The sequence below is a fragment of the Alligator mississippiensis genome, chromosome 1 (assembly GCF_030867095.1).
Source record: "Alligator mississippiensis isolate rAllMis1 chromosome 1, rAllMis1, whole genome shotgun sequence".
Taxonomy (NCBI): Eukaryota; Metazoa; Chordata; order Crocodylia; family Alligatoridae; genus Alligator; species Alligator mississippiensis.
The window spans coordinates 368,366,009-368,379,510 of record NC_081824.1 but is presented as its reverse complement, the minus strand read 5'-3'; the positions used below and the strand labels follow the sequence as shown (position 1 = coordinate 368,379,510).

Sequence of the window (13,502 nt, the reverse complement as noted above, 5' to 3'; positions counted from 1 at the left end):
CCCAGAATTATTCTCAGGGTAAACCCTTTATGGGTTTTGGAAACAATTAACTTATCTATTTTCTACTAGTCCTAAAGCTGTATGGGTAGCACAAATGTAAATTTATTTTAACCTCAAATCCAATGTATAATTTTTGTGAAACTGGAAGTAGGGAACCAGTGTGATTGGAAGATACATTTCAATTAATTCTTCCACCAACGCTTTATCTCCTTGGCATCAGAACCTTTTATAGTGTTAAAATTAACAATTATGCAGCTGATGGCTGGCTGAAACCACAAGGGGACCTGGAAAGGGCCTCAGATAACACAACATGTATAAATCATTCAGGAGAACAATTCATGAAAGAAAAGTTATCTGTGTTTTGGATGACATTGGAAGAACTAAATAGGAGTCAATTTGAAGAAGGGACATTTTGCTCTATTGTCCAGCTTGGCTTTTTCTTTTTCTTTTTTTTTTTTATTGTGTTGTAATATACATTTTCAAAATTAATTAACCATTAACAGCAAGATAAATGTTCCTTCTTGTGTTAAGGAAATAGTGGCCTCAGTGGTGAGAGATTATTTCACATGAGGTACACTCTTTAAGAAAGCTGTTGCCAGATAAGGTGGCGACTGTACTTTGAAGAAGAACAATGACAAGTGACAGACAAGCCCATGTTTACCAAACTGAATAGAGGACTTGCAGGTTTCCACATACTGATCGGTTACATAAAGTACAGTGAAGTGAGTCTGGAGTGATGTTTCACCATCCCATATCAGTAACAAAGTGGTAACTACTTCAGAATATAACGTGCCATGAAATCTTACTCCAGGCAGTAATGAATAACATTTTTTATTTCACTACGAGACATTTTAAAATAAAACACTGGAGCTAGTCTTATGCTAAAACACTTGGCAGCTGCAAAGTATTTTCATTCGATGCCCTTTTTATTCAGGCTTTTGATTCCAGCCTGGGGTGTGATCCTGCATGAGCCATGCTTAAAAATATTATTATATTAATGGGATCAGAAATGTGGGATTGGGAAGCTGCTCTTGTTCTGCACCTGAGCCAAGGGCCCAATTTGGCAGCTGAAACATGAAACTTCATGGGAGTTGTGTGTGTGGAATGGCTTCAGAACTTATCCCCAAAAGAGGTTAACAAGAGGACATAGGGAATAATGCATCAGTCAAACTAGTCTAGTGGCTACCAGTACCCAGGGGATCACAGTCTGGCCCACAATGTCCAGATGCTTTCCCTGAAATGGCACCTTATGAAATATTGTAGACAAGGAGGAACAGACTTGTGTTATTTCTCACTGTATCTCTCTGGTTCGTTTTTGAAGTGTTCAACTAGTTCATGTATTTCTATTTCAGTAGAGCTGAGAGATCGCAATGAGGACTGACATCCTGCTTGATAGGCATACACAATCCTGGTCCCACATAACTTATCAGTTAAGGCCCAGATCCTGTGTCATATAGACACAGCCAGATTCCTCATACCTGAGTGGCATTGCATTGACTTCCATGCTGCTGGAGGTAGGAACAGAATTTTACTATGTGGGTCAGCTTGCATGATCAGGGGCTAACACAAGAAGGGACACATGAGAGATGGGAAAATGGGATACAAAAAAAAAATAATGCACAGTTACAGCGAGCATGATTCTACACTGTTACATCAATATCACTTCACTGGAGTCAGTTAGGTCATATTGATATAAAACAAAGTAAAGAACTATGTTGACTGATTTTATTATGCAAAATAGATAATTAAATATTTTATATACTGATGGAAAAGTATATTATATGTGCATACATGTACTCTATTATTTATTTTATATATAATATGTTTATATACTGTACATTAATCAATAATGCACATTAACTAGACTCCAGAATTCTCAGCCTACCTATAGTCAATTGATTGTTTACTAGCAAGCAAAACACTTACTATAATTCATTATCTTTCCCCTTATTTTTTCTGTCCCGCATTTAACCACTTTCTGTGCTGCTTCTACTGACTATACAATATGTACAATATTTTTAGTTTCAAAGTACATAAAAAACCATATTAATTGGTCAAGGAGGCATCGGAAACCTCTAATTTTCTAAACGGGAATGCTCATGGTCATGAATAAATTTAACTAGGGCATAGACACATCTCAGATATTTTTCCATTCATATACAAATAGTACTAATTACAAATCTGATGGAATGCTTGTACATATAATACTTCATTCAAATCACATGTTTTCTTTAACTGACAGAAAAATATTTGCTAATACGCTACACATTAAAAAAATGCCTTGTAATAATTTTGTTACGTATCTACTGGCTGCACTACACCTCTCACACTGATAGCCAACTAGGTATTCATACTGTTACATCTACCAAGTAATGCCAGATAGCAGGGAAGTAATATAGCTCTCCTCCTGAAGATATGCTTTTCTCTTTGGGGGTTCCCGAGAAAGGACCCTAGACAAGACCTGAGGTAAATATAATAGTGAGGTATATCTAATAGTGATCTAATAATGACAAGTCAAAAACATGCATAAAACGTGCCACAAAAGTCTCTGCTACATCACTTCTACTGAACTAGGTCAATGCCTATGAAAGTCCATGCCTCGCTAAATCAGTCAGTCTCTGCCACCCTGCCTTCCACCTGACTTCAGTCTAAAACAGTGAACCACCCTTGTTCTGTCTTTTGATGGCTCATAAAAGCTGAAGGCTTATATGTTCTGTTCTACCAACAGGGTAGGAGGTCTGATTAGCAGTGGCATATTTGGCTCCTTGAATCTCAGGATGGAGTTTTACCTCATCATATACAGCATAAATTAGAGCATGCTAGAGGCTGTTCTCGTTTACATCAGGTACTTGCATTCCCCATAGAGACTGAGTAGGCTGAGCATAACTAGAAAACAGTATGCTTTGGCTGTGCACCTACCCCACATGCTTTGTGTCAAAGACCAAGGGTGATGCACAAAGTGCGATTTAGAGGGCAACTAAGGGAGTTCTATGCCACTGCGGAGTTCTCTTTTACTTGGGAAGTTCTCAAGTAGTCAGATGCAACTGCTTTCCTGTCCCTTTGCAATGGCCCCTGTTTTCAGTTTTCGCTTGTAAGCTTCAGGAGACTGAATTCTAAGGGTCTCTCCTTACTTTGATGTATTCTGGCAACTTTCACGGAGGAAAAATTAGGTTTAAGGTTTCTTGTATCTGTGGCATCTGGGGTTAGAAGGTTGAAAGAGCCATTTCAGTTCTTGATCATTCAGAGGCAGAAGGGGGTAGACTAAGAACTGATTTCTTAAATTCTAATCTGGTTCTGACATTGATCCTTCTTCTGGGAAACAGTTGGTCATGCCTTTCTGCTTTACCATCAGCAAAATGGATACAACAATGTACAGTTGCCTGTTTCACATGGATTTCATAGGGATTAATTCACAGAATAAGGAGACATTTTTCATCCAAAACTTCTTCCCCCACCAAAAAATGCAATTTAGTTCAAGTAAAACATTTTGCAAATTTGTGTTGATCTCAGGAAATCATTCAGTAATTTTAATCATTCAATAGATTTTAAAACTGTGGTTCAAGGGTTTTTAAACAAAATATTAGATTTTTGTATTCAAAACCATTCATTTTGATGTTTTCAAAATGGAATATATTTTATTTTAATTGATAGCCCCTTTCAAATTTATTTTAATTGTCTTTAAAAATGTAAATAAAAGCTTGAAAACTAAATGAAACATTCTTTTAGGTTGTTTTTTTTTTTAATTTCAGAGCTGCCAGCAAAATGAAACATCAGTTATTCACACAGACCTACTAATTAGTTCAAGTTTAATGTTTGTAGAGCACCGTGAAAACATAAAGTGCTAAGTCTGACTCTTATAGATAATTATGGTTGCATGGAATTTACTGTGTGTGGGTTGTTTTGAATAAGAGCTACACAGAGAGAAGCTGTCTGCTCTGCATGGATGTTAAAAATTCTACTGCACTTTACATAAAAAGTGAACGTTTGCCGTAGGGTATGTCTCTACTGCTCAATTATGGTACCCGGCATACCGAGGAGCTGTGCTTCTTCTATGTACACTCCTAAACAAGAAGCTTATTGTGGTTATGCCTGTAAGCCAATACGCTCTACCCCTCAGAGCTCAGCACAGCTTATTGGTACACTTGCAGTGACACTACTAGTTATTGGGAGATAGGCAGTGCATGCAGAGAGAACTCAATGCATCACAGTACAGTATTGCCTAGAGCTGTAATTGAGTGGTATTGAGATACCTTAAGGTAAACTTTTGCTTTTATGAAGGATAACAGAGAATTTTTAATAGCCCCAGAGAGCTGTTTTGGATCCTTTTCTGAAGCCCCTACTTCTCCCCAAGGCACTATTTAAAGTTCTGGATTCCAGTGATGGGGGAACAGGTACCCAGAAGTTAGCCATTATGGCAAGAGGTAATGGTTTCTTAGGTGATATCTTGTACAGAACAAACTAGGTGCATCTACACAAGATGCAAGGTCACTGTAGCTCATCAGTACAGTGATGTAGCATTGCTGGGCACAAACTTTAACACCGATGCTACTGCTCAGTAGCAATGAGCTACTGTGCAGTAGCTTGTTACTGTAGTGTAGGGTCAGAAATGCCCCGTGTGCCACTGGGACTGTGCAGTAACAACGCTTACTGTGCAGTCAGAGAGACACATGTAGATCCACCCACTATGTAGTTGGGATAGAGTTAGACAAGCTTTCAAATCCAAGGCATTCTTCTTCAGGTCCTATAAAAGATATTGCCCTAAGAAATCCTTGCCTCTTTCATAATTCTAGATCATCACTGCTACAAGATCATTATGGCAACTAACTTTTAGATGTCTGCATTCTTATTTGAATCTGGCCCCTTAATCATAATTTTCCCTCTTTCAACTGAGTAATCAACTTGCTGTCTTGCTTCTGTCATGTCTTAGTTGGCTTATTTTAAATAATGCAGGAGGTGATACCTTAAATAGTACTAAGAACCATTATTTTACAATGTGTGTCAAATACACAAGTTATTGATTTTTTTATTCTTTATCTGTTTGGAAAATCTCCACTAACGAATTGCAACATTCTCAAATTTGAATTTGAAATTACAATGCTCTCTCCCTCTGTATCTCTTTGTTTTTTAATATTTAGTATTTGAACTTTTAAGTTATACAAGTCATGTGGTATTGTTTCAGTTTTCTGGTGATCCATGTGAGTAGCCAACACAATGCCGATTTCCAATACAATAATTGATTGTAGAATTCAGAATTTACTTTCAGTGCATATTAAAGTATTGACTTAATAGTCACCATTCATAAGTGCTTGTCTCAGTAAAACTTCAGAGGTTGAATGTTCATGGAAGGCAAGAAAGTGTTCAGGGTATGTTCAAATCAAAATTCTGCTAAAAATTTGAATCAATGTTAGAAAAAAAATCTACTCTTACATCAGCTCCAACAGGCATGCTGTTTGTAAAACTTTTTCTTTTAGTATAAAAGACTCTGCACTATGTAAGATATTATTTAAAAAGGAAACATATATATGCCTTGTGGGGAAAATAGATACTATATTAATTTTGTAAGCAGATGCAAAACCTTCTTGTTCGGTAAAATTCAGAGAATTGAAAGACCCACACCAATCAGGTCGTAAGTTTGATTTCCACTCATCTATGCTATTTTCTTGTCCATAGAGGAATCTATTCATTCTCAGGTCTCGCTCACATGAACATACTTAATTTTGATTTTGAATTTGCATATTTATATTAATGTGAACTAAGCTGTAAGTACAGATATGATATTATTTTACTTGCAATAGTTCATTCTTTAAAGTCCATCTATGTTGGCCCAGATAAGTAAGGTTATTTTTGCCTAACTGTAGAAAGGTAAGTCTTTCTAGTTTCATCAGCTTGAATGTTGACTGTCTCTAGTAAGCGTACTACTGCTAGAAGGTATTTCCAGTTCATGGGTTTGATTTACTGGGTTATTGAAGACTGGAGGTATGCATTTGTTATGGTCTTCAAAGAGGAAAGATGATCTTGTATTTAAGGTATTGGACTGGGATGAGTTTTTAGCCCTACATAAAATTTCACCTCAAGTACTCAAGCTGGTTTTCCCATGCTGTGAAAGTTTTGATTTTTTTCCAATCAAGTCAAAATATATGTGAACTAGCAATCTGAAAAAACAAACAAACAAACAAACAAACAAACAAACAAAAACAGATTAGGACAGTGGAAATATTTTGTTTCAATCTTTTTGAAACATTTTATTTCAGTTTTAACCTTTTACATAAACTAAAATTTCAAAATGAGGAGTTCTTTTGAACCGGAAAACAATTTTTTCACTTTGAAGATATAAAAACTGGATATTTCAACAATTTCAAAACCTCTATCCAGTTTTTTAAATCCAGAGATTCATCAGAATTAGCCCTTTCCTTCAAGTAGTTTTGGTGTTGATGACACCATATTTTCCAAAGAAAAAAGTTTCATTAGCAAATTCCTGTGTCAGTAAAATGGAGCTAATAATTCCTTTTGCCTCTGTTTTGAGAAAGGGTCTGTTTATTTGGATTGTCATTTCTTAAGGAGATAGGCTTTTTCCTACTACACATTGCCACACAACTTATGTTATATGTACATTTCAGCCATTATTCTAAGAAGATGAGGAAAATCTGATTTCATTAAAATGTTAACAACCCACAATTTAAACTTTACAGTCCCATAAGAAATAGAATTGTTTCAGTTATAATGGCAAGTTCATAAAATAGTTCTTTATAAATTCCCCCATAAATGGCAGAAAAATTTATAACAGCAACCCATACCTTCATAAATGATGTATTTCCATATGGGTATCTTACCTCAGCATATGGTATCAGATAACTGAGGCAGTATATTAGTGCTATTCTGTTAAGCTGTATCCTACATTCTATTACTCTTTGGCCTACACACTTTTTTTTCCTTTTCTTTTTAATCTCTGAAAAGCAGAAACACTGCAAACTCCATGCTGGTGCCAGTATGGATAAAAGTTGTCTCTGAACAGATATATTCTGCAATTGGCAGAGATATGAATCTAATAGTACAAATGGAGAGATGTTTGTGGGTAAGAATGTAGGAAAATGGTCTGTGTGAAAAACTATCCTTTTGGATGCTGAGTGAGTAGCTGCTCCCTACTTACTGTTTTTGTGCAAGTTGTCTTTCTGCTTTTAAGTTTTTATGCGAGTCCTGGCCAGAGGTTGCGTAAAAATGCCCGTGGCTAGAAAGGGAAATTCCTCATATACTCACCCTATTACTATTGGAAATGACATTCTCAGAGGATTTCATTTAATTATTTTAAAGATCATTCTCTACACTCACTATTGTCTTTTTGTGCAAAAGCTTTGCTCTTTACAGATCCAGTGGTCGGAAACAGCTTTCTTGTGTCTATGCATCTCATTAGTTTCCCTCCTTTCAAATTACAGTTTCAAATCTTTTCTACCTCGTCAATCTTTTACTTTTCTTTGCTATTATTTGGCATCTGTGCTCTGGCCATCTTCCTCCTAGTAGAAGAGCCTCCTTGGGTCTGTTATTTGTTTTCTCTCTGGCAAGTAACAGGCCTTCTTGATCCTTTGTCATTTTCTTTCTTCTTAAATAGTGAATAAATAATTCTCTTGTTACATTTTACATCCAAATAGTCTTTTAATTTGTATCTTTGTCTTCTAACTTGGCCCCTATGTGTATGTCTTATAAAGAATTTTCCTGGTAACTGTAATATCTCCTTTTTATGTGACTCTAATTTCATTACCAGTCTCTAAAAAACCTCTGATGCACCCATAGCAATCTTTTCCTGCTTTGTTTTTTTTCCTATTGTATAAGAATTGTTTTCAGCTGTGTGTTCCGTACCATCCCCTTTGGAAAGTTCTAGCCGTCTTCAAGTCCTTTAGGTCTTTCATCCTTATTTTGCTCCTCTCATCTCTTCCCAGTGCTTAGAATTGTGGAAAGGGCTGAAAATACAATGAGAAAAGTGGCTGAGTGGATGGTCTGTCCAAGTTCCTGATCATATGGAAAAGTTGACTATTTGTTATAGTACTATAGTAAGTATAGTACTTGAAGACTACAAAAGGGAATTTAAATGATATGAGAGGAAACTCATGTAAGTCTTCTCATTTATGTAAGCATCCCCAGTGATTTCAATCAGGTAGATAAAAATGCAAATGAGACATACTGTGCCTGGAAATAGTCAGGAGTAGAAAATGGGACCACGGTTTACACATTATCAGTCTGATAATCAGGTCCCCCTTCATAACATCCTGTGGATATATATGTTCAATGTAATCATTGGAGGGAATGATTTCATGTGAAGTGATGTTTGTCTTGTAAAGTGTAAGCTGTTTCTGGTCTAGACAGGTGTCTTTGTGCTGCCTGGGGCCCCTGATAGACATGCTTACTTTAAGACAACATAGGATCTGATCCTTGATCCCAACAATTGTGTCTCCTGCCATGCCATTTGTGTATGGCAGGATGCACAATTCTGAGATCAAGGATTGGTCCCAATCATGTCTTACTTGCTGGTGCAGGGGGAACCTGAGCTCAGAAGCCCTGGCTCTCCTTGAATCAGCAAGATGAAACCAATCAGCTGATTGTCAGTCAGGGCTGGAAACCAAACCAGCCCCCAGCCCCAGCCAACAATCAGCTTGGTGCATGGGGAGCTATAAAAGTATGTGTGCTGCACATCTGAGCAGCACACGTGGTTTTGAAAGGTCTCAGTGTAGGGTGAGCTATAAAATCACATGTGCCACCCAGCTCTGTGGCACAGATGGTTTATGCAGCTTCCAGGGCACAGCCACATATCCAAATTAAGGTGTGATACAAATGAGCCACAAAGTCTAGGGACAGACATTCAAAAAGCCTGTGCCTGAATTGATTCAATCTTTTTAGGTTACTCTAAGCTTGAATCAATTTGGAGGTGGATATACATTCCCTTGTCATTCTAAAAAAGCAGGCACATGCCTACAGTGGCTCAGGCTAGAAGCCAGGGGGTGCTAGAGCAGCCCTCCCTTTGCTTCATAGTGCTGAGCTGAGGGGGGCATGGCCAGGCCCAGGCAGGATGCTCTGATTATTCTCCTGCTACTGAGCAGCTCAGCAGGGAATGTTTATCATCCCTAACTCAGTGTTGATCAACCCATTAAGAAAACAAAGCCTCTCACCAAGCTCTTTTAAACAGCTTTTCCAAGGAAGGACATTAAGCTACCTATTGATTAGCTCCAAAAAGCCTGTCTGCCTTTGTTGTCTCACACAGCACAAACCATAGCCAGCATGTGGTCTGCTAGCTAATGCTGAGGTGTCTGCATAAGACAGAGGGGTGGGGGGGGGGATAATCCCTGTTTAGCAGGGAGAAGCCAGGCAGACTCTCTGTGCCTGCAAATCTCTGCTGGACCTGCAGCCAGGGAGCGGAGGGGAAGGGCCAGACTTCCTGTGAAGCAGAGAGCCCTGCCCAACCCAGACAACATATGGGGATGCTGGGGGAGTCTGACTTATCTTAAACCAGCAAGGGGTCTGGGACAGAAACCGGTTTGAGCCAAATCAGTTAAGTCTGATACTACATTCAACCAAGTTTATCTCAAACCAGTTTCAGCCATTTTCAAACTGGTTTATGTGCACTGAACATCTGTTCTGTTACAAGTTTAAACCAGTTTCTGATCACTTAAACTGGTTTATGTGTAATGTCTGTCCCTAGCCAAAGCGATTCCACAAATTATTTCACATATAATGTGGAATCATTTTGTAGCTTGTTTACTACATTATAACACCTTAGGTAGAGTTGGACATGGGGCTGGGTTACTATTTAACATGTGATTAATCTGTAATGTGTGTCGGAGGCCTGAATATTAGGAATCTGGCCAGCTACCAGAAATCCTTGGGTTGAGGGATGTCTCTGCCAGTATAAAGCAGAGCCAACTTCTACATTACCTGCATCCCTTAACATGGGTGTATTAGGAAAAGAAAATAGCATGGATGGGGCATGGTAGAGTGTAGCTCCAATCTTTCAATTCACAGCTGGTGTTTGGTTTCTTGAGGGATTGTAACCAGCTTCTGTAAGTTAGAATAGCTTCTAGGCTGCTATAATGTAGACAAGACCTAAGGCAGCTTGAGAATGACAGAGCCATAGAGAACTTTGGTGTGAGAAAGTGGATAAATATTTAAAATAATACTTCCATACATCAAAGCATAATGTTTACAAGGTGGTATTACATATTTCATAGTCAAACAAATTAACTGTCATTAAATTTATGGGAGTTGTGATTTACCTTGGAAATACAACATTTAAAATATACAATAATAAAAACTTGAGTAAAGTTCCCACTGTCATGGAAATGCATTACTAACATCCTCAAACACTAAAATTTAATGTTTATCCTTAAAATATTTGAAATCAGTAGTAATACACATTTCCAGACATAATTTCAACACTGTCCCTCATATATTGACCTGAAGGCACCAGTTCTAGTTACCTAAGTTGGATTTGAACCAGTGATATAGAAGTGAAAGGCTATGTGTGCCGTTACAGACACCTCCCTCTTTTTTACTTAAGTAGTGACTGCCTTTAGGGATATCAAAAGTCAGAACTAATATGACAGGTTAATACTGTATTGTAGGTCTGCACGAAGCAGCTAGTATTCGCTTTGGATTTGGATTCGGCCAATTTGGGGGACAGTAATTCGATGCGATGACTCAAATCACTGTCCTGAATCGATTCAGCCAAAACTGATTCAGAGATTTGGCTGCAGCCAAATTGGCTGAATCTCCATATTGGCCCCATGCTCCGCCCATTCTCAATGGCTGCCCTGCCTGCTCTCCCAGCTCCCAGCTCTTTAAAAAAGTAATAAAAAAAGCCAGCACTCACCAGTTGCTGCCAGGCTGGGGGGGATTCCGGCTGCCCCCCACTGCCCTAAGCCATGTCGAGGGCTCCGCCACGAGCCCCCCCGATCCCTGCCCACTGTCCCAGCCCCTACCATGGCTGCCTTGCCCGCCCCAACTCCTGGCCCTTTAAGAAAAAAGTCCCGACTCACTGGCTCCTGCCAGGCGGGGGGCGATCCCCACTGTGGAAGCTATTCAGTTTCTTGATATGCCTAGCATATGTAGTCCACGTTTCTAAACCATAAGAAGATACAAAAAGAGAGAATGCATTTTGTCTCTTACCTATGCTGGAAAATTATGGACAGGACTGTCATTACAATGAATCCCACTGGACACAGTAAGAAAGCATTTGTATTTCTATTAAAAATAACAGCTATACATTTATAAGAATTGAAAACATGATGTCATTATATGCTTATTTTGGTATCAGTGGTACTTTAACATACTTTAACATGGAGGATTTGCAAATTTAAAAATGATCAGTGTTCCCCTATAAGTCTCAGTTCAGCAAAGCATTTCAGTATGTGCTTAACTTTAATCATGCACTTATGCCCCATTCTTTAATCTGTTTATTTAACCCTAACTCCTGCTTCATTGACTTCTAGACTTTGTTGGCTGAAAGAAATTCATATTTCTTGTTTGCACCGTAAAAGTGTACCCTTTGCCTGTACTTAGTGTAGGATTTTATTAGATAAATAATACATTTTGAATTGGAAGACAAATGTAATAATAAACTGAGACAATCATTTCACTTTTCTTCATTTTGTTGATCATAAAAACTATTAACTCACAAATGGTGTATTGCTAATTACAAACAACATCTATTTAAATTGTGTAATGAGATGCAACTACCATTTCTTCAATTTCTTCAGTTACATATATTATTACCATGTAGAATACAGAAAGCTATAGTCCTTGCCCTGAATAGTTTACAATCTAAAAGGCAGGCATACAGAACAGTGGCTGTGTTTAGTAATTTGAAGCTGGGGATTGGAAAGGGAGGTACAGTAGAAAAATGGGGATCATTTAGTGAGAAGCTTTATTTTTCATTTCTTGCTTTTGACTTTATGAATAACCTTGATGCTTGTGAGTCACTTATAATCAGTAGCATAGCTAAGCGGGGTGACCACGGTGACAGCCCAGGTGCTAAGTTAGGAGGAAGCACAAAAAAACAGCAGCCACTGTGCTGCCATCTCAGTTGTCAGCAGCCCAGCTACTGACATGCCTAGGTAAACCTTTTTTTATAATGATACTTAAATAGAGAAAGTGCTGATTTTTGTTACCGAAAAGATATTGGAAATAATACAGTTATTTTATATTTTAAACATCAATATACAGTACAATAGGTAGGCATAGTACTGTAGAGAGAAAACATACAGTCCTGGCTTCAAAACTACTTACAATCCTGTTTAGACACTATAACATAATGAAAGTAGAGATGATATAAGACAAGAGAAGTGGACAGGGTTACCGTATAAAGAGATGACTGGATCACTTAATTTTTTTTTGCGCTCATCATATTGATGCTAACTTGCTAAGTAGTGAGCAAAGTGTGTTAGTACTAGAAAGATAATTAAAAGAAATGCAATTCAATTTCTCAGGTGAGCAAGAAAGCAAATATTTTTGTAATGACACAAAAATATGAAAAATGTTTCAGAAATTGTTCATTTCAGAATTATAACATTTTGTCATGAGTATTATTTAATTTTTTGTTATATAATTTTCATTATTTCATGATATGTCATTTACAGTAGTAGTTAAAATTCCAGATTTACAAAAACAATTCAAAATTACAAACTTTACTTTTTGTTTTAGATTTTGAATTCAAAATTGACACTTTAAAAATGCTTTGGTCTTAGTGGAAAATCATTTTTGTCCAAAAAACATTTTACCAAAAAATTTCCAACTACCTCTATACTAAGTTCACTCTAAGTTGCTAATGAGGAAATCTTTTAGTGAGATCAATTTGAGGCATGCCCTTCAAATCCCACAAAGGCCCAGGATTCAGAAAAACAATTAATGGAAGACTTGCCCATCTCTTTTTTACTGGGCTGCCATAGCTCCCTCCCATAGTATAGTTGTGCATTAACCCCATTTCACTGCAATACTAAGAAAGTTAGGACAGCAATTGGCAGCATTAATGTGTCAGCAGATTTGTAGCTAGAAATCTACTACCAGGAGGTAGACACGTATGACATGAAGTCCACTTTCTGCCTGGCCCCTTGTTTTGTTCTCTTTCCACAAATCTTCCAAATGCCTTCAGAGTTCCATTATGCATTTGAGCTTTTGCAATATTTGAGAAAGGGGATATGCCATGTGGTTATTGAGAGGCATTGGGGACTTTGATCCTACTCCTCATCTCTTGTGCCAGAACCAGATTGATGTGTATAGGTCAAGGCTGTCCAACTTCAGCGCAACCAGGGCCTGCATGTGGGGCCAGGATATGAACTCTGGGCTGTACACTGTACAAGCCATATACTGTAGGGGTGGACCTCTGGGATCCTCTTTTCCCACTGTTCAGATTGTCAGGCTGTATCAATGACCCCCCTTTCCCCAAAGCCATCCCCTAATGTGAAGAAGTGGGAAAGGAGGCTGCTGCAAGGGCCTGCTGGCCACTTGTTAACTGCTTGCAAGTT

The 13,502-nt window shown here is 38.0% G+C and overlaps 1 long non-coding RNA gene across 4 annotated transcripts in view; it reads right to left on the bottom strand.

Moving 5' to 3' along the window:
* The window catches only part of LOC132247784 (uncharacterized), a 186,690-nt gene that overhangs the window by 12,731 nt on the left and 160,457 nt on the right, over nucleotides 1-13,502 (bottom strand). For 3 of the 4 annotated variants that reach the window (XR_009459217.1, XR_009459218.1, XR_009459220.1), the window contains 2 exons: nucleotides 11,019-11,100; nucleotides 6,215-7,952 (listed from right to left, as the gene is read on the bottom strand). This is a non-coding gene — a long non-coding RNA (uncharacterized LOC132247784). Of the gene's footprint in view, nucleotides 1-6,214; nucleotides 7,953-11,018; nucleotides 11,101-13,502 lie in introns of those variants that run through there. The other variant, XR_009459219.1, reaches the window with a different exon arrangement.